This window comes from Lissotriton vulgaris, unplaced genomic scaffold, assembly GCF_964263255.1.
Source record: "Lissotriton vulgaris unplaced genomic scaffold, aLisVul1.2 SCAFFOLD_3657, whole genome shotgun sequence".
NCBI lineage: Eukaryota > Metazoa > Chordata > Amphibia > Caudata > Salamandridae > Lissotriton > Lissotriton vulgaris.
Genome location: NW_028254133.1, coordinates 152,839 through 170,136, shown reverse-complemented (window position 1 = coordinate 170,136; position 17,298 = coordinate 152,839). Strand labels below are relative to the sequence as shown.

The following is a 17,298-nucleotide window of genomic DNA, read 5'->3' as shown; positions in this document are numbered from 1 at the left end:
AGCAAGCAAACCACTCTGAAAAAAAAAAGCCTACAGCACCTGGTATTCCCAGGCGGTCTCCCATCCCGGTACTAACCAGGCCCGACCCTGCTTAACAACTTCTGAGATCGGACGAGATCAGGTGCTTTCAGGGTGGTATGGCCGTAGGCTCTAGGAGCACTGGTTTTGGGCCTCTTAGCTTTCTTCGCTCAGCTTCAGTACAAGCAAGCAAACCACTCTGAAAAAAAAAAGCCTACAGCACCTGGTATTCCCAGGCGGTCTCCCATCCAGGTACTAACCAGGCCCGACCCTGCTTAACTTCTGAGATCGGACGAGATCAGGTGCTTTCAGGGTGGTATGGCCGTAGGCTCTAGGAGCACTGGTTTTGGGCCTCTTAGCTTTCTTCGCTCAGCTTCAGTACAAGCAAGCAAACCACTCTGAAAAAAAAAAGCCTACAGCACCTGGTATTCCCAGGCGGTCTCCCATCCAGGTACTAACCAGGCCCGACCCTGCTTAACTTCTGAGATCGGACGAGATCAGGTGCTTTCAGGGTGGTATGGCCGTAGGCTCTAGGAGCACTGGTTTTGGGCCTCTTAGCTTTCTTCGCTCAGCTTCAGTACAAGCAAGCAAACCACTCTGAAAAAAAAAAGCCTACAGCACCTGGTATTCCCAGGCGGTCTCCCATCCAGGTACTAACCAGGCCCGACCCTGCTTAACTTCTGAGATCGGACGAGATCAGGTGCTTTCAGGGTGGTATGGCCGTAGGCTCTAGGAGCACTGGTTTTGGGCCTCTTAGCTTTCTTCGCTCAGCTTCAGTACAAGCAAGCAAACCACTCTGAAAAAAAAAAGCCTACAGCACCTGGTATTCCCAGGCGGTCTCCCATCCAGGTACTAACCAGGCCCGACCCTGCTTAACTTCTGAGATCGGACGAGATCAGGTGCTTTCAGGGTGGTATGGCCGTAGGCTCTAGGAGCACTGGTTTTGGGCCTCTTAGCTTTCTTCGCTCAGCTTCAGTACAAGCAAGCAAACCACTCTGAAAAAAAAAAGCCTACAGCACCTGGTATTCCCAGGCGGTCTCCCATCCAGGTACTAACCAGGCCCGACCCTGCTTAACTTCTGAGATCGGACGAGATCAGGTGCTTTCAGGGTGGTATGGCCGTAGGCTCTAGGAGCACTGGTTTTGGGCCTCTTAGCTTTCTTCGCTCAGCTTCAGTACAAGCAAGCAAACCACTCTGAAAAAAAAAAGCCTACAGCACCTGGTATTCCCAGGCGGTCTCCCATCCAGGTACTAACCAGGCCCGACCCTGCTTAACTTCTGAGATCGGACGAGATCAGGTGCTTTCAGGGTGGTATGGCCGTAGGCTCTAGGAGCACTGGTTTTGGGCCTCTTAGCTTTCTTCGCTCAGCTTCAGTACAAGCAAGCAAACCACTCTGAAAAAAAAAAGCCTACAGCACCTGGTATTCCCAGGCGGTCTCCCATCCAGGTACTAACCAGGCCCGACCCTGCTTAACTTCTGAGATCGGACGAGATCAGGTGCTTTCAGGGTGGTATGGCCGTAGGCTCTAGGAGCACTGGTTTTGGGCCTCTTAGCTTTCTTCGCTCAGCTTCAGTACAAGCAAGCAAACCACTCTGAAAAAAAAAGCCTACAGCACCTGGTATTCCCAGGCGGTCTCCCATCCAGGTACTAACCAGGCCCGACCCTGCTTAACTTCTGAGATCGGACGAGATCAGGTGCTTTCAGGGTGGTATGGCCGTAGGCTCTAGGAGCACTGGTTTTGGGCCTCTTAGCTTTCTTCGCTCAGCTTCAGTACAAGCAAGCAAACCACTCTGAAAAAAAAAACCTACAGCACCTGGTATTCCCAGGCGGTCTCCCATCCAGGTACTAACCAGGCCCGACCCTGCTTAACTTCTGAGATCGGACGAGATCAGGTGCTTTCAGGGTGGTATGGCCGTAGGCTCTAGGAGCACTGGTTTTGGGCCTCTTAGCTTTCTTCGCTCAGCTTCAGTACAAGCAAGCAAACCACTCTGAAAAAAAAAAGGCTACAGCACCTGGTATTCCCAGGCGGTCTCCCATCCAGGTACTAACCAGGCCCGACCCTGCTTAACTTCTGAGATCGGACAAGATCAGGTGCTTTCAGGGTGGTATGGCCGTAGGCTCTAGGAGCACTGGTTTTGGGCCTCTTAGCTTTCTTCGCTCAGCTTCAGTACAAGCAAGCAAACCACTCTGAAAAAAAAAAGCCTACAGCACCTGGTATTCCCAGGCGGTCTCCCATCCAGGTACTAACCAGGCCCGACCCTGCTTAACTTCTGAGATCGGACGAGATCAGGTGCTTTCAGGGTGGTATGGCCGTAGGCTCTAGGAGCACTGGTTTTGGGCCTCTTAGCTTTCTTCGCTCAGCTTCAGTACAAGCAAGCAAACCACTCTGAAAAAAAAAAGCCTACAGCACCTGGTATTCCCAGGCGGTCTCCCATCCAGGTACTAACCAGGCCCGACCCTGCTTAACTTCTGAGATCGGACAAGATCAGGTGCTTTCAGGGTGGTATGGCCGTAGGCTCTAGGAGCACTGGTTTTGGGCCTCTTAGCTTTCTTCGCTCAGCTTCAGTACAAGCAAGCAAACCACTCTGAAAAAAAAAAGCCTACAGCACCTGGTATTCCCAGGCGGTCTCCCATCCAGGTACTAACCAGGCTCGACCCTGCTTAACTTCTGACATCGGACGAGATCAGGTGCTTTCAGGGTGGTATGGCCGTAGGCTCTAGGAGCACTGGTTTTGGGCCTCTTAGCTTTCTTCGCTCAGCTTCAGTACAAGCAAGCAAACCACTCTGAAAAAAAAAAGCCTACAGCACCTGGTATTCCCAGGCGGTCTCCCATCCAGGTACTAACCAGGCCCGACCCTGCTTAACTTCTGAGATCGGACGAGATCAGGTGCTTTCAGGGTGGTATGGCCGTAGGCTCTAGGAGCACTGGTTTTGGGCCTCTTAGCTTTCTTCGCTCAGCTTCAGTACAAGCAAGCAAACCACTCTGAAAAAAAAAAGCCTACAGCACCTGGTATTCCCAGGCGGTCTCCCATCCAGGTACTAACCAGGCCCGACCCTGCTTAACTTCTGAGATCGGACGAGATCAGGTGCTTTCAGGGTGGTATGGCCGTAGGCTCTAGGAGCACTGGTTTTGGGCCTCTTAGCTTTCTTCGCTCAGCTTCAGTACAAGCAAGCAAACCACTCTGAAAAAAAAAAGCCTACAGCACCTGGTATTCCCAGGCGGTCTCCCATCCAGGTACTAACCAGGCCCGACCCTGCTTAACTTCTGAGATCTGACGAGATCAGGTGCTTTCAGGGTGGTATGGCCGTAGGCTCTAGGAGCACTGGTTTTGGGCCTCTTAGCTTTCTTCGCTCAGCTTCAGTACAAGCAAGCAAACCACTCTGAAAAAAAAAAGCCTACAGCACCTGGTATTCCCAGGCGGTCTCCCATCCAGGTTCTAACCAGGCCCGACCCTGCTTAACTTCTGAGATCGGACGAGATCAGGTGCTTTCAGGGTGGTATGGCCGTAGGCTCTAGGAGCACTGGTTTTGGGCCTCTTAGCTTTCTTCGCTCAGCTTCAGTACAAGCAAGCAAACCACTCTGAAAAAAAAAAAGCCTACAGCACCTGGTATTCCCAGGCGGTCTCCCATCCAGGTACTAACCAGGCCCGACCCTGCTTAACTTCTGAGATCGGACGAGATCAGGTGCTTTCAGGGTGGTATGGCCGTAGGCTCTAGGAGCACTGGTTTTGGGCCTCTTAGCTTTCTTCGCTCAGCTTCAGTACAAGCAAGCAAACCACTCTGAAAAAAAAAAGCCTACAGCACCTGGTATTCCCAGGCGTTCTCCCATCCAGGTACTAACCAGGCCCGACCCTGCTTAACTTCTGAGATCGGACGAGATCAGGTGCTTTCAGGGTGGTATGGCCGTAGGCTCTAGGAGCACTGGTTTTGGGCCTCTTAGCTTTCTTCGCTCAGCTTCAGTACAAGCTAGCAAACCACTCTGAAAAAAAAAAAGCCTACAGCACCTGGTATTCCCAGGCGGTCTCCCATCCAGGTACTAACCAGGCCCGACCCTGCTTAACTTCTGAGATCGGACGAGATCAGGTGCTTTCAGGGTGGTATGGCCGTAGGCTCTAGGAGCACTGGTTTTGGGCCTCTTAGCTTTCTTCGCTCAGCTTCAGTACAAGCAAGCAAACCACTCTGAAAAAAAAAAGCCTACAGCACCTGGTATTCCCAGGCGGTCTCCCATCCAGGTACTAACCAGGCCCGACCCTGCTTAACTTCTGAGATCGGGTGCTTTCAGGGTGGTATGGCCGTAGGCTCTAGGAGCACTGGTTTTGGGCCTCTTAGCTTTCTTCGCTCAGCTTCAGTACAAGCAAGCAAACCACTCTGAAAAAAAAAAGCCTACAGCACCTGGTATTCCCAGGCGGTCTCCCATCCAGGTACTAACCAGGCCTGACCCTGCTTAACTTCTGAGATCGGACGAGATCAGGTGCTTTCAGGGTGGTATGGCCGTAGGCTCTAGGAGCACTGGTTTTGGGCCTCTTAGCTTTCTTCGCTCAGCTTCAGTACAAGCAAGCAAACCACTCTGAAAAAAAAAAGCCTACAGCACCTGGTATTCCCAGGCGGTCTCCCATCCAGGTACTAACCAGGCCCGACCCTGCTTAACTTCTGAGATCGGACGAGATCAGGTGCTTTCAGGGTGGTATGGCCGTAGGCTCTAGGAGCACTGGTTTTGGGCCTCTTAGCTTTCTTCGCTCAGCTTCAGTACAAGCAAGCAAACCACTCTGAAAAAAAAAAGCCTACAGCACCTGGTATTCCCAGGCGGTCTCCCATCCATATCAGGCCCGACCCTGCTTAACTTCTGAGATCGGACAAGATCAGGTGCTTTCAGGGTGGTATGGCCGTAGGCTCTAGGAGCACTGGTTTTGGGCCTCTTAGCTTTCTTCGCTCAGCTTCAGTACAAGCAAGCAAACCACTCTGAAAAAAAAAAGCCTACAGCACCTGGTATTCCCAGGCGGTCTCCCATCCAGGTACTAACCAGGCCCGACCCTGCTTAACTTCTGAGATCGGACGAGATCAGGTGCTTTCAGGGTGGTATGGCCGTAGGCTCTAGGAGCACTGGTTTTGGGCCTCTTAGCTTTCTTCGCTCAGCTTCAGTACAAGCAAGCAAACCACTCTGAAAAAAAAAAGCCTACAGCACCTGGTATTCCCAGGCGGTCTCCCATCCAGGTACTAACCAGGCCCGACCCTGCTTAACTTCTGAGATCGGACGAGATCAGGTGCTTTCAGGGTGGTATGGCCGTAGGCTCTAGGAGCACTGGTTTTGGGCCTCTTAGCTTTCTTCGCTCAGCTTCAGTACAAGCAAGCAAACCACTCTGAAAAAAAAAAGCCTACAGCACCTGGTATTCCCAGGCGGTCTCCCATCCAGGTACTAACCAGGCCCGACCCTGCTTAACTTCTGAGATCGGACGAGATCAGGTGCTTTCAGGGTGGTATGGCCGTAGGCTCTAGGAGCACTGGTTTTGGGCCTCTTAGCTTTCTTCGCTCAGCTTCCAGCTTCAGTACAAGCAAGCAAACCACTCTGAAAAAAAAAAGCCTACAGCACCTGGTATTCCCAGGCGGTCTCCCATCCAGGTACTAACCAGGCCCGACCCTGCTTAACTTCTGAGATCGGACGAGATCAGGTGCTTTCAGGGTGGTATGGCCGTAGGCTCTAGGAGCACTGGTTTTGGGCCTCTTAGCTTTCTTCGCTCAGCTTCAGTACAAGCAAGCAAACCACTCTGAAAAAAAAAAGCCTACAGCACCTGGTATTCCCAGGCGGTCTCCCATCCAGGTACTAACCAGGCCCGACCCTGCTTAACTTCTGAGATCGGACGAGATCAGGTGCTTTCAGGGTGGTATGGCCGTAGGCTCTAGGAGCACTGGTTTTGGGCCTCTTAGCTTTCTTCGCTCAGCTTCAGTACAAGCAAGCAAACCACTCTGAAAAAAAAAAGCCTACAGCACCTGGTATTCCCAGGCGGTCTCCCATCCAGGTACTAACCAGGCCCGACCCTGCTTAACTTCTGAGATCGGACGAGATCAGGTGCTTTCAGGGTGGTATGGCCGTAGGCTCTAGGAGCACTGGTTTTGGGCCTCTTAGCTTTCTTCGCTCAGCTTCAGTACAAGCAAGCAAACCACTCTGAAAAAAAAAAGCCTACAGCACCTGGTATTCCCAGGCGGTCTCCCATCCAGGTACTAACCAGGCCCGACCCTGCTTAACTTCTGAGATCGGACGAGATCAGGTGCTTTCAGGGTGGTATGGCCGTAGGCTCTAGGAGCACTGGTTTTGGGCCTCTTAGCTTTCTTCGCTCAGCTTCAGTACAAGCAAGCAAACCACTCTGAAAAAAAAAAGCCTACAGCACCTGGTATTCCCAGGCGGTCTCCCATCCAGGTACTAACCAGGCCCGACCCTGCTTAACTTCTGAGATCGGACGAGATCAGGTGCTTTCAGGGTGGTATGGCCGTAGGCTCTAGGAGCACTGGTTTTGGGCCTCTTAGCTTTCTTCGCTCAGCTTCAGTACAAGCAAGCAAACCACTCTGAAAAAAAAAAGCCTACAGCACCTGGTATTCCCAGGCGGTCTCCCATCCAGGTACTAACCAGGCCCGACCCTGCTTAACTTCTGAGATCGGACGAGATCAGGTGCTTTCAGGGTGGTATGGCCGTAGGCTCTAGGAGCACTGGTTTTGGGCCTCTTAGCTTTCTTCGCTCAGCTTCAGTACAAGCAAGCAAACCACTCTGAAAAAAAAAAGCCTACAGCACCTGGTATTCCCAGGCGGTCTCCCATCCAGGTACTAACCAGGCCCGACCCTGCTTAACTTCTGAGATCGGACGAGATCAGGTGCTTTCAGGGTGGTATGGCCGTAGGCTCTAGGAGCACTGGCTTTTGGGCCTCTTAGCTTTCTTCGCTCAGCTTCAGTACAAGCAAGCAAACCACTCTGAAAAAAAAAAGCCTACAGCACCTGGTATTCCCAGGCGGTCTCCCATCCAGGTACTAACCAGGCCCGACCCTGCTTAACTTCTGAGATCGGACGAGATCAGGTGCTTTCAGGGTGGTATGGCCGTAGGCTCTAGGAGCACTGGTTTTGGGCCTCTTAGCTTTCTTCGCTCAGCTTCAGTACAAGCAAGCAAACCACTCTGAAAAAAAAAAGCCTACAGCACCTGGTATTCCCAGGCGGTCTCCCATCCAGGTACTAACCAGGCCCGACCCTGCTTAACTTCTGAGATCGGACGAGATCAGGTGCTTTCAGGGTGGTATGGCCGTAGGCTCTAGGAGCACTGGTTTTGGGCCTCTTAGCTTTCTTCGCTCAGCTTCAGTACAAGCAAGCAAACCACTCTGAAAAAAAAAAGCCTACAGCACCTGGTATTCCCAGGCGGTCTCCCATCCAGGTACTAACCAGGCCCGACCCTGCTTAACTTCTGAGATCGGACGAGATCAGGTGCTTTCAGGGTGGTATGGCCGTAGGCTCTAGGAGCACTGGTTTTGGGCCTCTTAGCTTTCTTCGCTCAGCTTCAGTACAAGCAAGCAAACCACTCTGAAAAAAAAAAGCCTACAGCACCTGGTATTCCCAGGCGGTCTCCCATCCAGGTACTAACCAGGCCCGACCCTGCTTAACTTCTGAGATCGGACGAGATCAGGTGCTTTCAGGGTGGTATGGCCGTAGGCTCTAGGAGCACTGGTTTTGGGCCTCTTAGCTTTCTTCGCTCAGCTTCAGTACAAGCAAGCAAACCACTCTGAAAAAAAAAAGCCTACAGCACCTGGTATTCCCAGGCGGTCTCCCATCCAGGTACTAACCAGGCCCGACCCTGCTTAACTTCTGAGATCGGACGAGATCAGGTGCTTTCAGGGTGGTATGGCCGTAGGCTCTAGGAGCACTGGTTTTGGGCCTCTTAGCTTTCTTCGCTCAGCTTCAGTACAAGCAAGCAAACCACTCTGAAAAAAAAAAGCCTACAGCACCTGGTATTCCCAGGCGGTCTCCCATCCAGGTACTAACCAGGCCCGACCCTGCTTAACTTCTGAGATCGGACGAGATCAGGTGCTTTCAGGGTGGTATGGCCGTAGGCTCTAGGAGCACTGGTTTTGGGCCTCTTAGCTTTCTTCGCTCAGCTTCAGTACAAGCAAGCAAACCACTCTGAAAAAAAAAAGCCTACAGCACCTGGTATTCCCAGGCGGTCTCCCATCCAGGTACTAACCAGGCCCGACCCTGCTTAACTTCTGAGATCGGACGAGATCAGGTGCTTTCAGGGTGGTATGGCCGTAGGCTCTAGGAGCACTGGTTTTGGGCCTCTTAGCTTTCTTCGCTCAGCTTCAGTACAAGCAAGCAAACCACTCTGAAAAAAAAAAGCCTACAGCACCTGGTATTCCCAGGCGGTCTCCCATCCAGGTACTAACCAGGCCCGACCCTGCTTAACTTCTGAGATCGGACGAGATCAGGTGCTTTCAGGGTGGTATGGCCGTAGGCTCTAGGAGCACTGGTTTTGGGCCTCTTAGCTTTCTTCGCTCAGCTTCAGTACAAGCAAGCAAACCACTCTGAAAAAAAAAAGCCTACAGCACCTGGTATTCCCAGGCGGTCTCCCATCCAGGTACTAACCAGGCCCGACCCTGCTTAACTTCTGAGATCGGACGAGATCAGGTGCTTTCAGGGTGGTATGGCCGTAGGCTCTAGGAGCACTGGTTTTGGGCCTCTTAGCTTTCTTCGCTCAGCTTCAGTACAAGCAAGCAAACCACTCTGAAAAAAAAAAGCCTACAGCACCTGGTATTCCCAGGCGGTCTCCCATCCAGGTACTAACCAGGCCCGACCCTGCTTAACTTCTGAGATCGGACGAGATCAGGTGCTTTCAGGGTGGTATGGCCGTAGGCTCTAGGAGCACTGGTTTTGGGCCTCTTAGCTTTCTTCGCTCAGCTTCAGTACAAGCAAGCAAACCACTCTGAAAAAAAAAAGCCTACAGCACCTGGTATTCCCAGGCGGTCTCCCATCCAGGTACTAACCAGGCCCGACCCTGCTTAACTTCTGAGATCGGACGAGATCAGGTGCTTTCAGGGTGGTATGGCCGTAGGCTCTAGGAGCACTGGTTTTGGGCCTCTTAGCTTTCTTCGCTCAGCTTCAGTACAAGCAAGCAAACCACTCTGAAAAAAAAAAGCCTACAGCACCTGGTATTCCCAGGCGGTCTCCCATCCAGGTACTAACCAGGCCCGACCCTGCTTAACTTCTGAGATCGGACGAGATCAGGTGCTTTCAGGGTGGTATGGCCGTAGGCTCTAGGAGCACTGGTTTTGGGCCTCTTAGCTTTCTTCGCTCAGCTTCAGTACAAGCAAGCAAACCACTCTGAAAAAAAAAAGCCTACAGCACCTGGTATTCCCAGGCGGTCTCCCATCCAGGTACTAACCAGGCCCGACCCTGCTTAACTTCTGAGATCGGACGAGATCAGGTGCTTTCAGGGTGGTATGGCCGTAGGCTCTAGGAGCACTGGTTTTGGGCCTCTTAGCTTTCTTCGCTCAGCTTCAGTACAAGCAAGCAAACCACTCTGAAAAAAAAAAGCCTACAGCACCTGGTATTCCCAGGCGGTCTCCCATCCAGGTACTAACCAGGCCCGACCCTGCTTAACTTCTGAGATCGGACGAGATCAGGTGCTTTCAGGGTGGTATGGCCGTAGGCTCTAGGAGCACTGGTTTTGGGCCTCTTAGCTTTCTTCGCTCAGCTTCAGTACAAGCAAGCAAACCACTCTGAAAAAAAAAAGCCTACAGCACCTGGTATTCCCAGGCGGTCTCCCATCCAGGTACTAACCAGGCCCGACCCTGCTTAACTTCTGAGATCGGACGAGATCAGGTGCTTTCAGGGTGGTATGGCCGTAGGCTCTAGGAGCACTGGTTTTGGGCCTCTTAGCTTTCTTCGCTCAGCTTCAGTACAAGCAAGCAAACCACTCTGAAAAAAAAAAGCCTACAGCACCTGGTATTCCCAGGCGGTCTCCCATCCAGGTACTAACCAGGCCCGACCCTGCTTAACTTCTGAGATCGGACGAGATCAGGTGCTTTCAGGGTGGTATGGCCGTAGGCTCTAGGAGCACTGGTTTTGGGCCTCTTAGCTTTCTTCGCTCAGCTTCAGTACAAGCAAGCAAACCACTCTGAAAAAAAAAAGCCTACAGCACCTGGTATTCCCAGGCGGTCTCCCATCCAGGTACTAACCAGGCCCGACCCTGCTTAACTTCTGAGATCGGACGAGATCAGGTGCTTTCAGGGTGGTATGGCCGTAGGCTCTAGGAGCACTGGTTTTGGGCCTCTTAGCTTTCTTCGCTCAGCTTCAGTACAAGCAAGCAAACCACTCTGAAAAAAAAAAGCCTACAGCACCTGGTATTCCCAGGCGGTCTCCCATCCAGGTACTAACCAGGCCCGACCCTGCTTAACTTCTGAGATCGGACGAGATCAGGTGCTTTCAGGGTGGTATGGCCGTAGGCTCTAGGAGCACTGGTTTTGGGCCTCTTAGCTTTCTTCGCTCAGCTTCAGTACAAGCAAGCAAACCACTCTGAAAAAAAAAAGCCTACAGCACCTGGTATTCCCAGGCGGTCTCCCATCCAGGTACTAACCAGGCCCGACCCTGCTTAACTTCTGAGATCGGACGAGATCAGGTGCTTTCAGGGTGGTATGGCCGTAGGCTCTAGGAGCACTGGTTTTGGGCCTCTTAGCTTTCTTCGCTCAGCTTCAGTACAAGCAAGCAAACCACTCTGAAAAAAAAAAGCCTACAGCACCTGGTATTCCCAGGCGGTCTCCCATCCAGGTACTAACCAGGCCCGACCCTGCTTAACTTCTGAGATCGGACGAGATCAGGTGCTTTCAGGGTGGTATGGCCGTAGGCTCTAGGAGCACTGGTTTTGGGCCTCTTAGCTTTCTTCGCTCAGCTTCAGTACAAGCAAGCAAACCACTCTGAAAAAAAAAAGCCTACAGCACCTGGTATTCCCAGGCGGTCTCCCATCCAGGTACTAACCAGGCCCGACCCTGCTTAACTTCTGAGATCGGACGAGATCAGGTGCTTTCAGGGTGGTATGGCCGTAGGCTCTAGGAGCACTGGTTTTGGGCCTCTTAGCTTTCTTCGCTCAGCTTCAGTACAAGCAAGCAAACCACTCTGAAAAAAAAAAGCCTACAGCACCTGGTATTCCCAGGCGGTCTCCCATCCAGGTACTAACCAGGCCCGACCCTGCTTAACTTCTGAGATCGGACGAGATCAGGTGCTTTCAGGGTGGTATGGCCGTAGGCTCTAGGAGCACTGGTTTTGGGCCTCTTAGCTTTCTTCGCTCAGCTTCAGTACAAGCAAGCAAACCACTCTGAAAAAAAAAAGCCTACAGCACCTGGTATTCCCAGGCGGTCTCCCATCCAGGTACTAACCAGGCCCGACCCTGCTTAACTTCTGAGATCGGACGAGATCAGGTGCTTTCAGGGTGGTATGGCCGTAGGCTCTAGGAGCACTGGTTTTGGGCCTCTTAGCTTTCTTCGCTCAGCTTCAGTACAAGCAAGCAAACCACTCTGAAAAAAAAAAGCCTACAGCACCTGGTATTCCCAGGCGGTCTCCCATCCAGGTACTAACCAGGCCCGACCCTGCTTAACTTCTGAGATCGGACGAGATCAGGTGCTTTCAGGGTGGTATGGCCGTAGGCTCTAGGAGCACTGGTTTTGGGCCTCTTAGCTTTCTTCGCTCAGCTTCAGTACAAGCAAGCAAACCACTCTGAAAAAAAAAAGCCTACAGCACCTGGTATTCCCAGGCGGTCTCCCATCCAGGTACTAACCAGGCCCGACCCTGCTTAACTTCTGAGATCGGACGAGATCAGGTGCTTTCAGGGTGGTATGGCCGTAGGCTCTAGGAGCACTGGTTTTGGGCCTCTTAGCTTTCTTCGCTCAGCTTCAGTACAAGCAAGCAAACCACTCTGAAAAAAAAAAGCCTACAGCACCTGGTATTCCCAGGCGGTCTCCCATCCAGGTACTAACCAGGCCCGACCCTGCTTAACTTCTGAGATCGGACGAGATCAGGTGCTTTCAGGGTGGTATGGCCGTAGGCTCTAGGAGCACTGGTTTTGGGCCTCTTAGCTTTCTTCGCTCAGCTTCAGTACAAGCAAGCAAACCACTCTGAAAAAAAAAAGCCTACAGCACCTGGTATTCCCAGGCGGTCTCCCATCCAGGTACTAACCAGGCCCGACCCTGCTTAACTTCTGAGATCGGACGAGATCAGGTGCTTTCAGGGTGGTATGGCCGTAGGCTCTAGGAGCACTGGTTTTGGGCCTCTTAGCTTTCTTCGCTCAGCTTCAGTACAAGCAAGCAAACCACTCTGAAAAAAAAAAGCCTACAGCACCTGGTATTCCCAGGCGGTCTCCCATCCAGGTACTAACCAGGCCCGACCCTGCTTAACTTCTGAGATCGGACGAGATCAGGTGCTTTCAGGGTGGTATGGCCGTAGGCTCTAGGAGCACTGGTTTTGGGCCTCTTAGCTTTCTTCGCTCAGCTTCAGTACAAGCAAGCAAACCACTCTGAAAAAAAAAAGCCTACAGCACCTGGTATTCCCAGGCGGTCTCCCATCCAGGTACTAACCAGGCCCGACCCTGCTTAACTTCTGAGATCGGACGAGATCAGGTGCTTTCAGGGTGGTATGGCCGTAGGCTCTAGGAGCACTGGTTTTGGGCCTCTTAGCTTTCTTCGCTCAGCTTCAGTACAAGCAAGCAAACCACTCTGAAAAAAAAAAGCCTACAGCACCTGGTATTCCCAGGCGGTCTCCCATCCAGGTACTAACCAGGCCCGACCCTGCTTAACTTCTGAGATCGGACGAGATCAGGTGCTTTCAGGGTGGTATGGCCGTAGGCTCTAGGAGCACTGGTTTTGGGCCTCTTAGCTTTCTTCGCTCAGCTTCAGTACAAGCAAGCAAACCACTCTGAAAAAAAAAAGCCTACAGCACCTGGTATTCCCAGGCGGTCTCCCATCCAGGTACTAACCAGGCCCGACCCTGCTTAACTTCTGAGATCGGACGAGATCAGGTGCTTTCAGGGTGGTATGGCCGTAGGCTCTAGGAGCACTGGTTTTGGGCCTCTTAGCTTTCTTCGCTCAGCTTCAGTACAAGCAAGCAAACCACTCTGAAAAAAAAAAGCCTACAGCACCTGGTATTCCCAGGCGGTCTCCCATCCAGGTACTAACCAGGCCCGACCCTGCTTAACTTCTGAGATCGGACGAGATCAGGTGCTTTCAGGGTGGTATGGCCGTAGGCTCTAGGAGCACTGGTTTTGGGCCTCTTAGCTTTCTTCGCTCAGCTTCAGTACAAGCAAGCAAACCACTCTGAAAAAAAAAAGCCTACAGCACCTGGTATTCCCAGGCGGTCTCCCATCCAGGTACTAACCAGGCCCGACCCTGCTTAACTTCTGAGATCGGACGAGATCAGGTGCTTTCAGGGTGGTATGGCCGTAGGCTCTAGGAGCACTGGTTTTGGGCCTCTTAGCTTTCTTCGCTCAGCTTCAGTACAAGCAAGCAAACCACTCTGAAAAAAAAAAGCCTACAGCACCTGGTATTCCCAGGCGGTCTCCCATCCAGGTACTAACCAGGCCCGACCCTGCTTAACTTCTGAGATCGGACGAGATCAGGTGCTTTCAGGGTGGTATGGCCGTAGGCTCTAGGAGCACTGGTTTTGGGCCTCTTAGCTTTCTTCGCTCAGCTTCAGTACAAGCAAGCAAACCACTCTGAAAAAAAAAAGCCTACAGCACCTGGTATTCCCAGGCGGTCTCCCATCCAGGTACTAACCAGGCCCGACCCTGCTTAACTTCTGAGATCGGACGAGATCAGGTGCTTTCAGGGTGGTATGGCCGTAGGCTCTAGGAGCACTGGTTTTGGGCCTCTTAGCTTTCTTCGCTCAGCTTCAGTACAAGCAAGCAAACCACTCTGAAAAAAAAAAGCCTACAGCACCTGGTATTCCCAGGCGGTCTCCCATCCAGGTACTAACCAGGCCCGACCCTGCTTAACTTCTGAGATCGGACGAGATCAGGTGCTTTCAGGGTGGTATGGCCGTAGGCTCTAGGAGCACTGGTTTTGGGCCTCTTAGCTTTCTTCGCTCAGCTTCAGTACAAGCAAGCAAACCACTCTGAAAAAAAAAAGCCTACAGCACCTGGTATTCCCAGGCGGTCTCCCATCCAGGTACTAACCAGGCCCGACCCTGCTTAACTTCTGAGATCGGACGAGATCAGGTGCTTTCAGGGTGGTATGGCCGTAGGCTCTAGGAGCACTGGTTTTGGGCCTCTTAGCTTTCTTCGCTCAGCTTCAGTACAAGCAAGCAAACCTACTCTGAAAAAAAAAAGCCTACAGCACCTGGTATTCCCAGGCGGTCTCCCATCCAGGTACTAACCAGGCCCGACCCTGCTTAACTTCTGAGATCGGACGAGATCAGGTGCTTTCAGGGTGGTATGGCCGTAGGCTCTAGGAGCACTGGTTTTGGGCCTCTTAGCTTTCTTCGCTCAGCTTCAGTACAAGCAAGCAAACCACTAAGCCTACAGCACCTGGTATTCCCAGGCGGTCTCCCATCCAGGTACTAACCAGGCCCGACCCTGCTTAACTTCTGAGATCGGACGAGATCAGGTGCTTTCAGGGTGGTATGGCCGTAGGCTCTAGGAGCACTGGTTTTGGGCCTCTTAGCTTTCTTCGCTCAGCTTCAGTACAAGCAAGCAAACCACTCTGAAAAAAAAAAGCCTACAGCACCTGGTATTCCCAGGCGGTCTCCCATCCAGGTACTAACCAGGCCCGACCCTGCTTAACTTCTGAGATCGGACGAGATCAGGTGCTTTCAGGGTGGTATGGCCGTAGGCTCTAGGAGCACTGGTTTTGGGCCTCTTAGCTTTCTTCGCTCAGCTTCAGTACAAGCAAGCAAACCACTCTGAAAAAAAAAAGCCTACAGCACCTGGTATTCCCAGGCGGTCTCCCATCCAGGTACTAACCAGGCCCGACCCTGCTTAACTTCTGAGATCGGACGAGATCAGGTGCTTTCAGGGTGGTATGGCCGTAGGCTCTAGGAGCACTGGTTTTGGGCCTCTTAGCTTTCTTCGCTCAGCTTCAGTACAAGCAAGCAAACCACTCTGAAAAAAAAAAGCCTACAGCACCTGGTATTCCCAGGCGGTCTCCCATCCAGGTACGACCCTGCTTAACTTCTGAGATCGGACGAGATCAGGTGCTTTCAGGGTGGTATGGCCGTAGGCTCTAGGAGCACTGGTTTTGGGCCTCTTAGCTTTCTTCGCTCAGCTTCAGTACAAGCAAGCAAACCACTCTGAAAAAAAAAAGCCTACAGCACCTGGTATTCCCAGGCGGTCTCCCATCCAGGTACTAACCAGGCCCGACCCTGCTTAACTTCTGAGATCGGACGAGATCAGGTGCTTTCAGGGTGGTATGGCCGTAGGCTCTAGGAGCACTGGTTTTGGGCCTCTTAGCTTTCTTCGCTCAGCTTCAGTACAAGCAAGCAAACCACTCTGAAAAAAAAAAGCCTACAGCACCTGGTATTCCCAGGCGGTCTCCCATCCAGGTACTAACCAGGCCCGACCCTGCTTAACTTCTGAGATCGGACGAGATCAGGTGCTTTCAGGGTGGTATGGCCGTAGGCTCTAGGAGCACTGGTTTTGGGCCTCTTAGCTTTCTTCGCTCAGCTTCAGTACAAGCAAGCAAACCACTCTGAAAAAAAAAAGCCTACAGCACCTGGTATTCCCAGGCGGTCTCCCATCCAGGTACTAACCAGGCCCGACCCTGCTTAACTTCTGAGATCGGACGAGATCAGGTGCTTTCAGGGTGGTATGGCCGTAGGCTCTAGGAGCACTGGTTTTGGGCCTCTTAGCTTTCTTCGCTCAGCTTCAGTACAAGCAAGCAAACCACTCTGAAAAAAAAAAGCCTACAGCACCTGGTATTCCCAGGCGGTCTCCCATTCAGGTACTAACCAGGCCCGACCCTGCTTAACTTCTGAGATCGGACGAGATCAGGTGCTTTCAGGGTGGTATGGCCGTAGGCTCTAGGAGCACTGGTTTTGGGCCTCTTAGCTTTCTTCGCTCAGCTTCAGTACAAGCAAGCAAACCACTCTGAAAAAAAAAAGCCTACAGCACCTGGTATTCCCAGGCGGTCTCCCATCCAGGTACTAACCAGGCCCGACCCTGCTTAACTTCTGAGATCGGACGAGATCAGGTGCTTTCAGGGTGGTATGGCCGTAGGCTCTAGGAGCACTGGTTTTGGGCCTCTTAGCTTTCTTCGCTCAGCTTCAGTACAAGCAAGCAAACCACTCTGAAAAAAAAAAGCCTACAGCACCTGGTATTCCCAGGCGGTCTCCCATCCAGGTACTAACCAGGCCCGACCCTGCTTAACTTCTGAGATCGGACGAGATCAGGTGCTTTCAGGGTGGTATGGCCGTAGGCTCTAGGAGCACTGGTTTTGGGCCTCTTAGCTTTCTTCGCTCAGCTTCAGTACAAGCAAGCAAACCACTCTGAAAAAAAAAAGCCTACAGCACCTGGTATTCCCAGGCGGTCTCCCATCCAGGTACTAACCAGGCCCGACCCTGCTTAACTTCTGAGATCGGACGAGATCAGGTGCTTTCAGGGTGGTATGGCCGTAGGCTCTAGGAGCACTGGTTTTGGGCCTCTTAGCTTTCTTCGCTCAGCTTCAGTACAAGCAAGCAAACCACTCTGAAAAAAAAAAGCCTACAGCACCTGGTATTCCCAGGCGGTCTCCCATCCAGGTACTAACCAGGCCCGACCCTGCTTAACTTCTGAGATCGGACGAGATCAGGTGCTTTCAGGGTGGTATGGCCGTAGGCTCTAGGAGCACTGGTTTTGGGCCTCTTAGCTTTCTTCGCTCAGCTTCAGTACAAGCAAGCAAACCACTCTGAAAAAAAAAAGCCTACAGCACCTGGTATTCCCAGGCGGTCTCCCATCCAGGTACTAACCAGGCCCGACCCTGCTTAACTTCTGAGATCGGACGAGATCAGGTGCTTTCAGGGTGGTATGGCCGTAGGCTCTAGGAGCACTGGTTTTGGGCCTCTTAGCTTTCTTCGCTCAGCTTCAGTACAAGCAAGCAAACCACTCTGAAAAAAAAAAGCCTACAGCACCTGGTATTCCCAGGCGGTCTCCCATCCAGGTACTAACCAGGCCCGACCCTGCTTAACTTCTGAGATCGGACGAGATCAGGTGCTTTCAGGGTGGTATGGCCGTAGGCTCTAGGAGCACTGGTTTTGGGCCTCTTAGCTTTCTTCGCTCAGCTTCAGTACAAGCAAGCAAAC

General features: G+C 52.2%; 84 non-coding genes and 3 pseudogenes across 84 annotated transcripts; all 87 read right to left on the bottom strand.

Moving 5' to 3' along the window:
* Nucleotides 1-27: 27 nt before the first annotated feature.
* On the bottom strand, nucleotides 28-149 carry LOC147660476 (5S ribosomal RNA). The gene has a single exon (XR_015306722.1). It is a non-coding gene; the product is annotated as a 5S ribosomal RNA (ribosomal RNA).
* An 80-nt stretch (nucleotides 150-229) lies between these two features.
* LOC147660475 (5S ribosomal RNA) lies at nucleotides 230-348 on the bottom strand. Its single transcript, XR_015306361.1, has one exon. It is a non-coding gene; the product is annotated as a 5S ribosomal RNA (ribosomal RNA).
* An 80-nt stretch (nucleotides 349-428) lies between these two features.
* LOC147660474 (5S ribosomal RNA) lies at nucleotides 429-547 on the bottom strand. The gene has a single exon (XR_015306360.1). It is a non-coding gene; the product is annotated as a 5S ribosomal RNA (ribosomal RNA).
* An 80-nt stretch (nucleotides 548-627) lies between these two features.
* LOC147660473 (5S ribosomal RNA) lies at nucleotides 628-746 on the bottom strand. Its single transcript, XR_015306359.1, has one exon. It is a non-coding gene; the product is annotated as a 5S ribosomal RNA (ribosomal RNA).
* Nucleotides 747-826: 80 nt separating this feature from the next.
* On the bottom strand, nucleotides 827-945 carry LOC147660472 (5S ribosomal RNA). Its single transcript, XR_015306358.1, has one exon. It is a non-coding gene; the product is annotated as a 5S ribosomal RNA (ribosomal RNA).
* An 80-nt stretch (nucleotides 946-1,025) lies between these two features.
* On the bottom strand, nucleotides 1,026-1,144 carry LOC147660471 (5S ribosomal RNA). Its single transcript, XR_015306356.1, has one exon. It is a non-coding gene; the product is annotated as a 5S ribosomal RNA (ribosomal RNA).
* An 80-nt stretch (nucleotides 1,145-1,224) lies between these two features.
* Nucleotides 1,225-1,343, bottom strand: LOC147660470 (5S ribosomal RNA). Its single transcript, XR_015306355.1, has one exon. It is a non-coding gene; the product is annotated as a 5S ribosomal RNA (ribosomal RNA).
* Nucleotides 1,344-1,423: 80 nt separating this feature from the next.
* LOC147660469 (5S ribosomal RNA) lies at nucleotides 1,424-1,542 on the bottom strand. Its single transcript, XR_015306354.1, has one exon. It is a non-coding gene; the product is annotated as a 5S ribosomal RNA (ribosomal RNA).
* A 79-nt stretch (nucleotides 1,543-1,621) lies between these two features.
* On the bottom strand, nucleotides 1,622-1,740 carry LOC147660468 (5S ribosomal RNA). Its single transcript, XR_015306353.1, has one exon. It is a non-coding gene; the product is annotated as a 5S ribosomal RNA (ribosomal RNA).
* A 79-nt stretch (nucleotides 1,741-1,819) lies between these two features.
* On the bottom strand, nucleotides 1,820-1,938 carry LOC147660467 (5S ribosomal RNA). The gene has a single exon (XR_015306581.1). It is a non-coding gene; the product is annotated as a 5S ribosomal RNA (ribosomal RNA).
* Nucleotides 1,939-2,018: 80 nt separating this feature from the next.
* Nucleotides 2,019-2,137, bottom strand: LOC147660466 (5S ribosomal RNA). Its single transcript, XR_015306709.1, has one exon. It is a non-coding gene; the product is annotated as a 5S ribosomal RNA (ribosomal RNA).
* An 80-nt stretch (nucleotides 2,138-2,217) lies between these two features.
* On the bottom strand, nucleotides 2,218-2,336 carry LOC147660465 (5S ribosomal RNA). Its single transcript, XR_015306352.1, has one exon. It is a non-coding gene; the product is annotated as a 5S ribosomal RNA (ribosomal RNA).
* Nucleotides 2,337-2,416: 80 nt separating this feature from the next.
* On the bottom strand, nucleotides 2,417-2,535 carry LOC147660464 (5S ribosomal RNA). The gene has a single exon (XR_015306627.1). It is a non-coding gene; the product is annotated as a 5S ribosomal RNA (ribosomal RNA).
* Nucleotides 2,536-2,615: 80 nt separating this feature from the next.
* Nucleotides 2,616-2,734, bottom strand: LOC147660463 (5S ribosomal RNA). The gene has a single exon (XR_015306725.1). It is a non-coding gene; the product is annotated as a 5S ribosomal RNA (ribosomal RNA).
* Nucleotides 2,735-2,814: 80 nt separating this feature from the next.
* Nucleotides 2,815-2,933, bottom strand: LOC147660462 (5S ribosomal RNA). Its single transcript, XR_015306351.1, has one exon. It is a non-coding gene; the product is annotated as a 5S ribosomal RNA (ribosomal RNA).
* An 80-nt stretch (nucleotides 2,934-3,013) lies between these two features.
* On the bottom strand, nucleotides 3,014-3,132 carry LOC147660461 (5S ribosomal RNA). The gene has a single exon (XR_015306350.1). It is a non-coding gene; the product is annotated as a 5S ribosomal RNA (ribosomal RNA).
* An 80-nt stretch (nucleotides 3,133-3,212) lies between these two features.
* Nucleotides 3,213-3,331, bottom strand: LOC147660460 (5S ribosomal RNA). The gene has a single exon (XR_015306571.1). It is a non-coding gene; the product is annotated as a 5S ribosomal RNA (ribosomal RNA).
* An 80-nt stretch (nucleotides 3,332-3,411) lies between these two features.
* LOC147660459 (5S ribosomal RNA) lies at nucleotides 3,412-3,530 on the bottom strand. The gene has a single exon (XR_015306688.1). It is a non-coding gene; the product is annotated as a 5S ribosomal RNA (ribosomal RNA).
* An 81-nt stretch (nucleotides 3,531-3,611) lies between these two features.
* On the bottom strand, nucleotides 3,612-3,730 carry LOC147660458 (5S ribosomal RNA). Its single transcript, XR_015306349.1, has one exon. It is a non-coding gene; the product is annotated as a 5S ribosomal RNA (ribosomal RNA).
* An 80-nt stretch (nucleotides 3,731-3,810) lies between these two features.
* Nucleotides 3,811-3,929, bottom strand: LOC147660457 (5S ribosomal RNA). Its single transcript, XR_015306678.1, has one exon. It is a non-coding gene; the product is annotated as a 5S ribosomal RNA (ribosomal RNA).
* An 81-nt stretch (nucleotides 3,930-4,010) lies between these two features.
* On the bottom strand, nucleotides 4,011-4,129 carry LOC147660456 (5S ribosomal RNA). The gene has a single exon (XR_015306348.1). It is a non-coding gene; the product is annotated as a 5S ribosomal RNA (ribosomal RNA).
* An 80-nt stretch (nucleotides 4,130-4,209) lies between these two features.
* On the bottom strand, nucleotides 4,210-4,318 carry LOC147660455 (5S ribosomal RNA; annotated as a pseudogene).
* An 80-nt stretch (nucleotides 4,319-4,398) lies between these two features.
* Nucleotides 4,399-4,517, bottom strand: LOC147660454 (5S ribosomal RNA). The gene has a single exon (XR_015306636.1). It is a non-coding gene; the product is annotated as a 5S ribosomal RNA (ribosomal RNA).
* Nucleotides 4,518-4,597: 80 nt separating this feature from the next.
* Nucleotides 4,598-4,716, bottom strand: LOC147660453 (5S ribosomal RNA). The gene has a single exon (XR_015306347.1). It is a non-coding gene; the product is annotated as a 5S ribosomal RNA (ribosomal RNA).
* An 80-nt stretch (nucleotides 4,717-4,796) lies between these two features.
* Nucleotides 4,797-4,909, bottom strand: LOC147660452 (5S ribosomal RNA; annotated as a pseudogene).
* Nucleotides 4,910-4,989: 80 nt separating this feature from the next.
* Nucleotides 4,990-5,108, bottom strand: LOC147660451 (5S ribosomal RNA). The gene has a single exon (XR_015306345.1). It is a non-coding gene; the product is annotated as a 5S ribosomal RNA (ribosomal RNA).
* An 80-nt stretch (nucleotides 5,109-5,188) lies between these two features.
* On the bottom strand, nucleotides 5,189-5,307 carry LOC147660450 (5S ribosomal RNA). The gene has a single exon (XR_015306344.1). It is a non-coding gene; the product is annotated as a 5S ribosomal RNA (ribosomal RNA).
* An 80-nt stretch (nucleotides 5,308-5,387) lies between these two features.
* LOC147660449 (5S ribosomal RNA) lies at nucleotides 5,388-5,506 on the bottom strand. The gene has a single exon (XR_015306343.1). It is a non-coding gene; the product is annotated as a 5S ribosomal RNA (ribosomal RNA).
* Nucleotides 5,507-5,593: 87 nt separating this feature from the next.
* Nucleotides 5,594-5,712, bottom strand: LOC147660448 (5S ribosomal RNA). Its single transcript, XR_015306342.1, has one exon. It is a non-coding gene; the product is annotated as a 5S ribosomal RNA (ribosomal RNA).
* An 80-nt stretch (nucleotides 5,713-5,792) lies between these two features.
* LOC147660447 (5S ribosomal RNA) lies at nucleotides 5,793-5,911 on the bottom strand. The gene has a single exon (XR_015306341.1). It is a non-coding gene; the product is annotated as a 5S ribosomal RNA (ribosomal RNA).
* An 80-nt stretch (nucleotides 5,912-5,991) lies between these two features.
* On the bottom strand, nucleotides 5,992-6,110 carry LOC147660446 (5S ribosomal RNA). The gene has a single exon (XR_015306340.1). It is a non-coding gene; the product is annotated as a 5S ribosomal RNA (ribosomal RNA).
* Nucleotides 6,111-6,190: 80 nt separating this feature from the next.
* LOC147660445 (5S ribosomal RNA) lies at nucleotides 6,191-6,309 on the bottom strand. The gene has a single exon (XR_015306339.1). It is a non-coding gene; the product is annotated as a 5S ribosomal RNA (ribosomal RNA).
* Nucleotides 6,310-6,389: 80 nt separating this feature from the next.
* LOC147660444 (5S ribosomal RNA) lies at nucleotides 6,390-6,508 on the bottom strand. Its single transcript, XR_015306338.1, has one exon. It is a non-coding gene; the product is annotated as a 5S ribosomal RNA (ribosomal RNA).
* Nucleotides 6,509-6,588: 80 nt separating this feature from the next.
* LOC147660443 (5S ribosomal RNA) lies at nucleotides 6,589-6,707 on the bottom strand. The gene has a single exon (XR_015306337.1). It is a non-coding gene; the product is annotated as a 5S ribosomal RNA (ribosomal RNA).
* Nucleotides 6,708-6,787: 80 nt separating this feature from the next.
* On the bottom strand, nucleotides 6,788-6,906 carry LOC147660442 (5S ribosomal RNA). The gene has a single exon (XR_015306336.1). It is a non-coding gene; the product is annotated as a 5S ribosomal RNA (ribosomal RNA).
* An 81-nt stretch (nucleotides 6,907-6,987) lies between these two features.
* Nucleotides 6,988-7,106, bottom strand: LOC147660441 (5S ribosomal RNA). The gene has a single exon (XR_015306334.1). It is a non-coding gene; the product is annotated as a 5S ribosomal RNA (ribosomal RNA).
* Nucleotides 7,107-7,186: 80 nt separating this feature from the next.
* LOC147660440 (5S ribosomal RNA) lies at nucleotides 7,187-7,305 on the bottom strand. The gene has a single exon (XR_015306333.1). It is a non-coding gene; the product is annotated as a 5S ribosomal RNA (ribosomal RNA).
* An 80-nt stretch (nucleotides 7,306-7,385) lies between these two features.
* On the bottom strand, nucleotides 7,386-7,504 carry LOC147660439 (5S ribosomal RNA). The gene has a single exon (XR_015306332.1). It is a non-coding gene; the product is annotated as a 5S ribosomal RNA (ribosomal RNA).
* An 80-nt stretch (nucleotides 7,505-7,584) lies between these two features.
* LOC147660438 (5S ribosomal RNA) lies at nucleotides 7,585-7,703 on the bottom strand. The gene has a single exon (XR_015306331.1). It is a non-coding gene; the product is annotated as a 5S ribosomal RNA (ribosomal RNA).
* An 80-nt stretch (nucleotides 7,704-7,783) lies between these two features.
* On the bottom strand, nucleotides 7,784-7,902 carry LOC147660437 (5S ribosomal RNA). The gene has a single exon (XR_015306330.1). It is a non-coding gene; the product is annotated as a 5S ribosomal RNA (ribosomal RNA).
* An 80-nt stretch (nucleotides 7,903-7,982) lies between these two features.
* On the bottom strand, nucleotides 7,983-8,101 carry LOC147660436 (5S ribosomal RNA). Its single transcript, XR_015306329.1, has one exon. It is a non-coding gene; the product is annotated as a 5S ribosomal RNA (ribosomal RNA).
* Nucleotides 8,102-8,181: 80 nt separating this feature from the next.
* Nucleotides 8,182-8,300, bottom strand: LOC147660435 (5S ribosomal RNA). Its single transcript, XR_015306328.1, has one exon. It is a non-coding gene; the product is annotated as a 5S ribosomal RNA (ribosomal RNA).
* An 80-nt stretch (nucleotides 8,301-8,380) lies between these two features.
* LOC147660434 (5S ribosomal RNA) lies at nucleotides 8,381-8,499 on the bottom strand. Its single transcript, XR_015306327.1, has one exon. It is a non-coding gene; the product is annotated as a 5S ribosomal RNA (ribosomal RNA).
* An 80-nt stretch (nucleotides 8,500-8,579) lies between these two features.
* Nucleotides 8,580-8,698, bottom strand: LOC147660433 (5S ribosomal RNA). The gene has a single exon (XR_015306326.1). It is a non-coding gene; the product is annotated as a 5S ribosomal RNA (ribosomal RNA).
* Nucleotides 8,699-8,778: 80 nt separating this feature from the next.
* Nucleotides 8,779-8,897, bottom strand: LOC147660432 (5S ribosomal RNA). Its single transcript, XR_015306325.1, has one exon. It is a non-coding gene; the product is annotated as a 5S ribosomal RNA (ribosomal RNA).
* An 80-nt stretch (nucleotides 8,898-8,977) lies between these two features.
* On the bottom strand, nucleotides 8,978-9,096 carry LOC147660431 (5S ribosomal RNA). Its single transcript, XR_015306323.1, has one exon. It is a non-coding gene; the product is annotated as a 5S ribosomal RNA (ribosomal RNA).
* Nucleotides 9,097-9,176: 80 nt separating this feature from the next.
* LOC147660430 (5S ribosomal RNA) lies at nucleotides 9,177-9,295 on the bottom strand. Its single transcript, XR_015306322.1, has one exon. It is a non-coding gene; the product is annotated as a 5S ribosomal RNA (ribosomal RNA).
* An 80-nt stretch (nucleotides 9,296-9,375) lies between these two features.
* On the bottom strand, nucleotides 9,376-9,494 carry LOC147660429 (5S ribosomal RNA). Its single transcript, XR_015306321.1, has one exon. It is a non-coding gene; the product is annotated as a 5S ribosomal RNA (ribosomal RNA).
* An 80-nt stretch (nucleotides 9,495-9,574) lies between these two features.
* LOC147660428 (5S ribosomal RNA) lies at nucleotides 9,575-9,693 on the bottom strand. Its single transcript, XR_015306320.1, has one exon. It is a non-coding gene; the product is annotated as a 5S ribosomal RNA (ribosomal RNA).
* An 80-nt stretch (nucleotides 9,694-9,773) lies between these two features.
* On the bottom strand, nucleotides 9,774-9,892 carry LOC147660427 (5S ribosomal RNA). The gene has a single exon (XR_015306319.1). It is a non-coding gene; the product is annotated as a 5S ribosomal RNA (ribosomal RNA).
* Nucleotides 9,893-9,972: 80 nt separating this feature from the next.
* LOC147660426 (5S ribosomal RNA) lies at nucleotides 9,973-10,091 on the bottom strand. The gene has a single exon (XR_015306318.1). It is a non-coding gene; the product is annotated as a 5S ribosomal RNA (ribosomal RNA).
* An 80-nt stretch (nucleotides 10,092-10,171) lies between these two features.
* On the bottom strand, nucleotides 10,172-10,290 carry LOC147660425 (5S ribosomal RNA). Its single transcript, XR_015306317.1, has one exon. It is a non-coding gene; the product is annotated as a 5S ribosomal RNA (ribosomal RNA).
* Nucleotides 10,291-10,370: 80 nt separating this feature from the next.
* LOC147660424 (5S ribosomal RNA) lies at nucleotides 10,371-10,489 on the bottom strand. The gene has a single exon (XR_015306316.1). It is a non-coding gene; the product is annotated as a 5S ribosomal RNA (ribosomal RNA).
* An 80-nt stretch (nucleotides 10,490-10,569) lies between these two features.
* LOC147660423 (5S ribosomal RNA) lies at nucleotides 10,570-10,688 on the bottom strand. The gene has a single exon (XR_015306315.1). It is a non-coding gene; the product is annotated as a 5S ribosomal RNA (ribosomal RNA).
* An 80-nt stretch (nucleotides 10,689-10,768) lies between these two features.
* On the bottom strand, nucleotides 10,769-10,887 carry LOC147660422 (5S ribosomal RNA). Its single transcript, XR_015306314.1, has one exon. It is a non-coding gene; the product is annotated as a 5S ribosomal RNA (ribosomal RNA).
* Nucleotides 10,888-10,967: 80 nt separating this feature from the next.
* On the bottom strand, nucleotides 10,968-11,086 carry LOC147660421 (5S ribosomal RNA). The gene has a single exon (XR_015306312.1). It is a non-coding gene; the product is annotated as a 5S ribosomal RNA (ribosomal RNA).
* An 80-nt stretch (nucleotides 11,087-11,166) lies between these two features.
* Nucleotides 11,167-11,285, bottom strand: LOC147660420 (5S ribosomal RNA). The gene has a single exon (XR_015306311.1). It is a non-coding gene; the product is annotated as a 5S ribosomal RNA (ribosomal RNA).
* An 80-nt stretch (nucleotides 11,286-11,365) lies between these two features.
* Nucleotides 11,366-11,484, bottom strand: LOC147660419 (5S ribosomal RNA). The gene has a single exon (XR_015306310.1). It is a non-coding gene; the product is annotated as a 5S ribosomal RNA (ribosomal RNA).
* Nucleotides 11,485-11,564: 80 nt separating this feature from the next.
* LOC147660418 (5S ribosomal RNA) lies at nucleotides 11,565-11,683 on the bottom strand. The gene has a single exon (XR_015306309.1). It is a non-coding gene; the product is annotated as a 5S ribosomal RNA (ribosomal RNA).
* Nucleotides 11,684-11,763: 80 nt separating this feature from the next.
* LOC147660417 (5S ribosomal RNA) lies at nucleotides 11,764-11,882 on the bottom strand. The gene has a single exon (XR_015306308.1). It is a non-coding gene; the product is annotated as a 5S ribosomal RNA (ribosomal RNA).
* An 80-nt stretch (nucleotides 11,883-11,962) lies between these two features.
* On the bottom strand, nucleotides 11,963-12,081 carry LOC147660416 (5S ribosomal RNA). Its single transcript, XR_015306307.1, has one exon. It is a non-coding gene; the product is annotated as a 5S ribosomal RNA (ribosomal RNA).
* Nucleotides 12,082-12,161: 80 nt separating this feature from the next.
* Nucleotides 12,162-12,280, bottom strand: LOC147660415 (5S ribosomal RNA). Its single transcript, XR_015306306.1, has one exon. It is a non-coding gene; the product is annotated as a 5S ribosomal RNA (ribosomal RNA).
* Nucleotides 12,281-12,360: 80 nt separating this feature from the next.
* On the bottom strand, nucleotides 12,361-12,479 carry LOC147660414 (5S ribosomal RNA). Its single transcript, XR_015306305.1, has one exon. It is a non-coding gene; the product is annotated as a 5S ribosomal RNA (ribosomal RNA).
* Nucleotides 12,480-12,559: 80 nt separating this feature from the next.
* LOC147660413 (5S ribosomal RNA) lies at nucleotides 12,560-12,678 on the bottom strand. The gene has a single exon (XR_015306304.1). It is a non-coding gene; the product is annotated as a 5S ribosomal RNA (ribosomal RNA).
* Nucleotides 12,679-12,758: 80 nt separating this feature from the next.
* On the bottom strand, nucleotides 12,759-12,877 carry LOC147660412 (5S ribosomal RNA). Its single transcript, XR_015306303.1, has one exon. It is a non-coding gene; the product is annotated as a 5S ribosomal RNA (ribosomal RNA).
* An 80-nt stretch (nucleotides 12,878-12,957) lies between these two features.
* Nucleotides 12,958-13,076, bottom strand: LOC147660411 (5S ribosomal RNA). Its single transcript, XR_015306301.1, has one exon. It is a non-coding gene; the product is annotated as a 5S ribosomal RNA (ribosomal RNA).
* Nucleotides 13,077-13,156: 80 nt separating this feature from the next.
* LOC147660410 (5S ribosomal RNA) lies at nucleotides 13,157-13,275 on the bottom strand. Its single transcript, XR_015306300.1, has one exon. It is a non-coding gene; the product is annotated as a 5S ribosomal RNA (ribosomal RNA).
* Nucleotides 13,276-13,355: 80 nt separating this feature from the next.
* On the bottom strand, nucleotides 13,356-13,474 carry LOC147660409 (5S ribosomal RNA). Its single transcript, XR_015306299.1, has one exon. It is a non-coding gene; the product is annotated as a 5S ribosomal RNA (ribosomal RNA).
* An 80-nt stretch (nucleotides 13,475-13,554) lies between these two features.
* Nucleotides 13,555-13,673, bottom strand: LOC147660408 (5S ribosomal RNA). The gene has a single exon (XR_015306298.1). It is a non-coding gene; the product is annotated as a 5S ribosomal RNA (ribosomal RNA).
* Nucleotides 13,674-13,753: 80 nt separating this feature from the next.
* LOC147660407 (5S ribosomal RNA) lies at nucleotides 13,754-13,872 on the bottom strand. Its single transcript, XR_015306297.1, has one exon. It is a non-coding gene; the product is annotated as a 5S ribosomal RNA (ribosomal RNA).
* An 80-nt stretch (nucleotides 13,873-13,952) lies between these two features.
* LOC147660406 (5S ribosomal RNA) lies at nucleotides 13,953-14,071 on the bottom strand. The gene has a single exon (XR_015306296.1). It is a non-coding gene; the product is annotated as a 5S ribosomal RNA (ribosomal RNA).
* Nucleotides 14,072-14,151: 80 nt separating this feature from the next.
* On the bottom strand, nucleotides 14,152-14,270 carry LOC147660405 (5S ribosomal RNA). Its single transcript, XR_015306295.1, has one exon. It is a non-coding gene; the product is annotated as a 5S ribosomal RNA (ribosomal RNA).
* An 81-nt stretch (nucleotides 14,271-14,351) lies between these two features.
* LOC147660404 (5S ribosomal RNA) lies at nucleotides 14,352-14,470 on the bottom strand. The gene has a single exon (XR_015306294.1). It is a non-coding gene; the product is annotated as a 5S ribosomal RNA (ribosomal RNA).
* A 69-nt stretch (nucleotides 14,471-14,539) lies between these two features.
* LOC147660403 (5S ribosomal RNA) lies at nucleotides 14,540-14,658 on the bottom strand. Its single transcript, XR_015306293.1, has one exon. It is a non-coding gene; the product is annotated as a 5S ribosomal RNA (ribosomal RNA).
* An 80-nt stretch (nucleotides 14,659-14,738) lies between these two features.
* LOC147660402 (5S ribosomal RNA) lies at nucleotides 14,739-14,857 on the bottom strand. The gene has a single exon (XR_015306292.1). It is a non-coding gene; the product is annotated as a 5S ribosomal RNA (ribosomal RNA).
* Nucleotides 14,858-14,937: 80 nt separating this feature from the next.
* LOC147660401 (5S ribosomal RNA) lies at nucleotides 14,938-15,056 on the bottom strand. Its single transcript, XR_015306290.1, has one exon. It is a non-coding gene; the product is annotated as a 5S ribosomal RNA (ribosomal RNA).
* An 80-nt stretch (nucleotides 15,057-15,136) lies between these two features.
* LOC147660400 (5S ribosomal RNA) lies at nucleotides 15,137-15,244 on the bottom strand (annotated as a pseudogene).
* Nucleotides 15,245-15,324: 80 nt separating this feature from the next.
* Nucleotides 15,325-15,443, bottom strand: LOC147660399 (5S ribosomal RNA). The gene has a single exon (XR_015306289.1). It is a non-coding gene; the product is annotated as a 5S ribosomal RNA (ribosomal RNA).
* An 80-nt stretch (nucleotides 15,444-15,523) lies between these two features.
* Nucleotides 15,524-15,642, bottom strand: LOC147660398 (5S ribosomal RNA). Its single transcript, XR_015306288.1, has one exon. It is a non-coding gene; the product is annotated as a 5S ribosomal RNA (ribosomal RNA).
* Nucleotides 15,643-15,722: 80 nt separating this feature from the next.
* Nucleotides 15,723-15,841, bottom strand: LOC147660397 (5S ribosomal RNA). Its single transcript, XR_015306287.1, has one exon. It is a non-coding gene; the product is annotated as a 5S ribosomal RNA (ribosomal RNA).
* Nucleotides 15,842-15,921: 80 nt separating this feature from the next.
* On the bottom strand, nucleotides 15,922-16,040 carry LOC147660396 (5S ribosomal RNA). The gene has a single exon (XR_015306567.1). It is a non-coding gene; the product is annotated as a 5S ribosomal RNA (ribosomal RNA).
* Nucleotides 16,041-16,120: 80 nt separating this feature from the next.
* Nucleotides 16,121-16,239, bottom strand: LOC147660395 (5S ribosomal RNA). The gene has a single exon (XR_015306286.1). It is a non-coding gene; the product is annotated as a 5S ribosomal RNA (ribosomal RNA).
* Nucleotides 16,240-16,319: 80 nt separating this feature from the next.
* On the bottom strand, nucleotides 16,320-16,438 carry LOC147660394 (5S ribosomal RNA). Its single transcript, XR_015306285.1, has one exon. It is a non-coding gene; the product is annotated as a 5S ribosomal RNA (ribosomal RNA).
* Nucleotides 16,439-16,518: 80 nt separating this feature from the next.
* On the bottom strand, nucleotides 16,519-16,637 carry LOC147660393 (5S ribosomal RNA). Its single transcript, XR_015306284.1, has one exon. It is a non-coding gene; the product is annotated as a 5S ribosomal RNA (ribosomal RNA).
* An 80-nt stretch (nucleotides 16,638-16,717) lies between these two features.
* LOC147660392 (5S ribosomal RNA) lies at nucleotides 16,718-16,836 on the bottom strand. Its single transcript, XR_015306283.1, has one exon. It is a non-coding gene; the product is annotated as a 5S ribosomal RNA (ribosomal RNA).
* An 80-nt stretch (nucleotides 16,837-16,916) lies between these two features.
* Nucleotides 16,917-17,035, bottom strand: LOC147660391 (5S ribosomal RNA). The gene has a single exon (XR_015306282.1). It is a non-coding gene; the product is annotated as a 5S ribosomal RNA (ribosomal RNA).
* An 80-nt stretch (nucleotides 17,036-17,115) lies between these two features.
* LOC147660390 (5S ribosomal RNA) lies at nucleotides 17,116-17,234 on the bottom strand. The gene has a single exon (XR_015306281.1). It is a non-coding gene; the product is annotated as a 5S ribosomal RNA (ribosomal RNA).
* Between the last annotated feature and the right edge of the window lie 64 nt (nucleotides 17,235-17,298).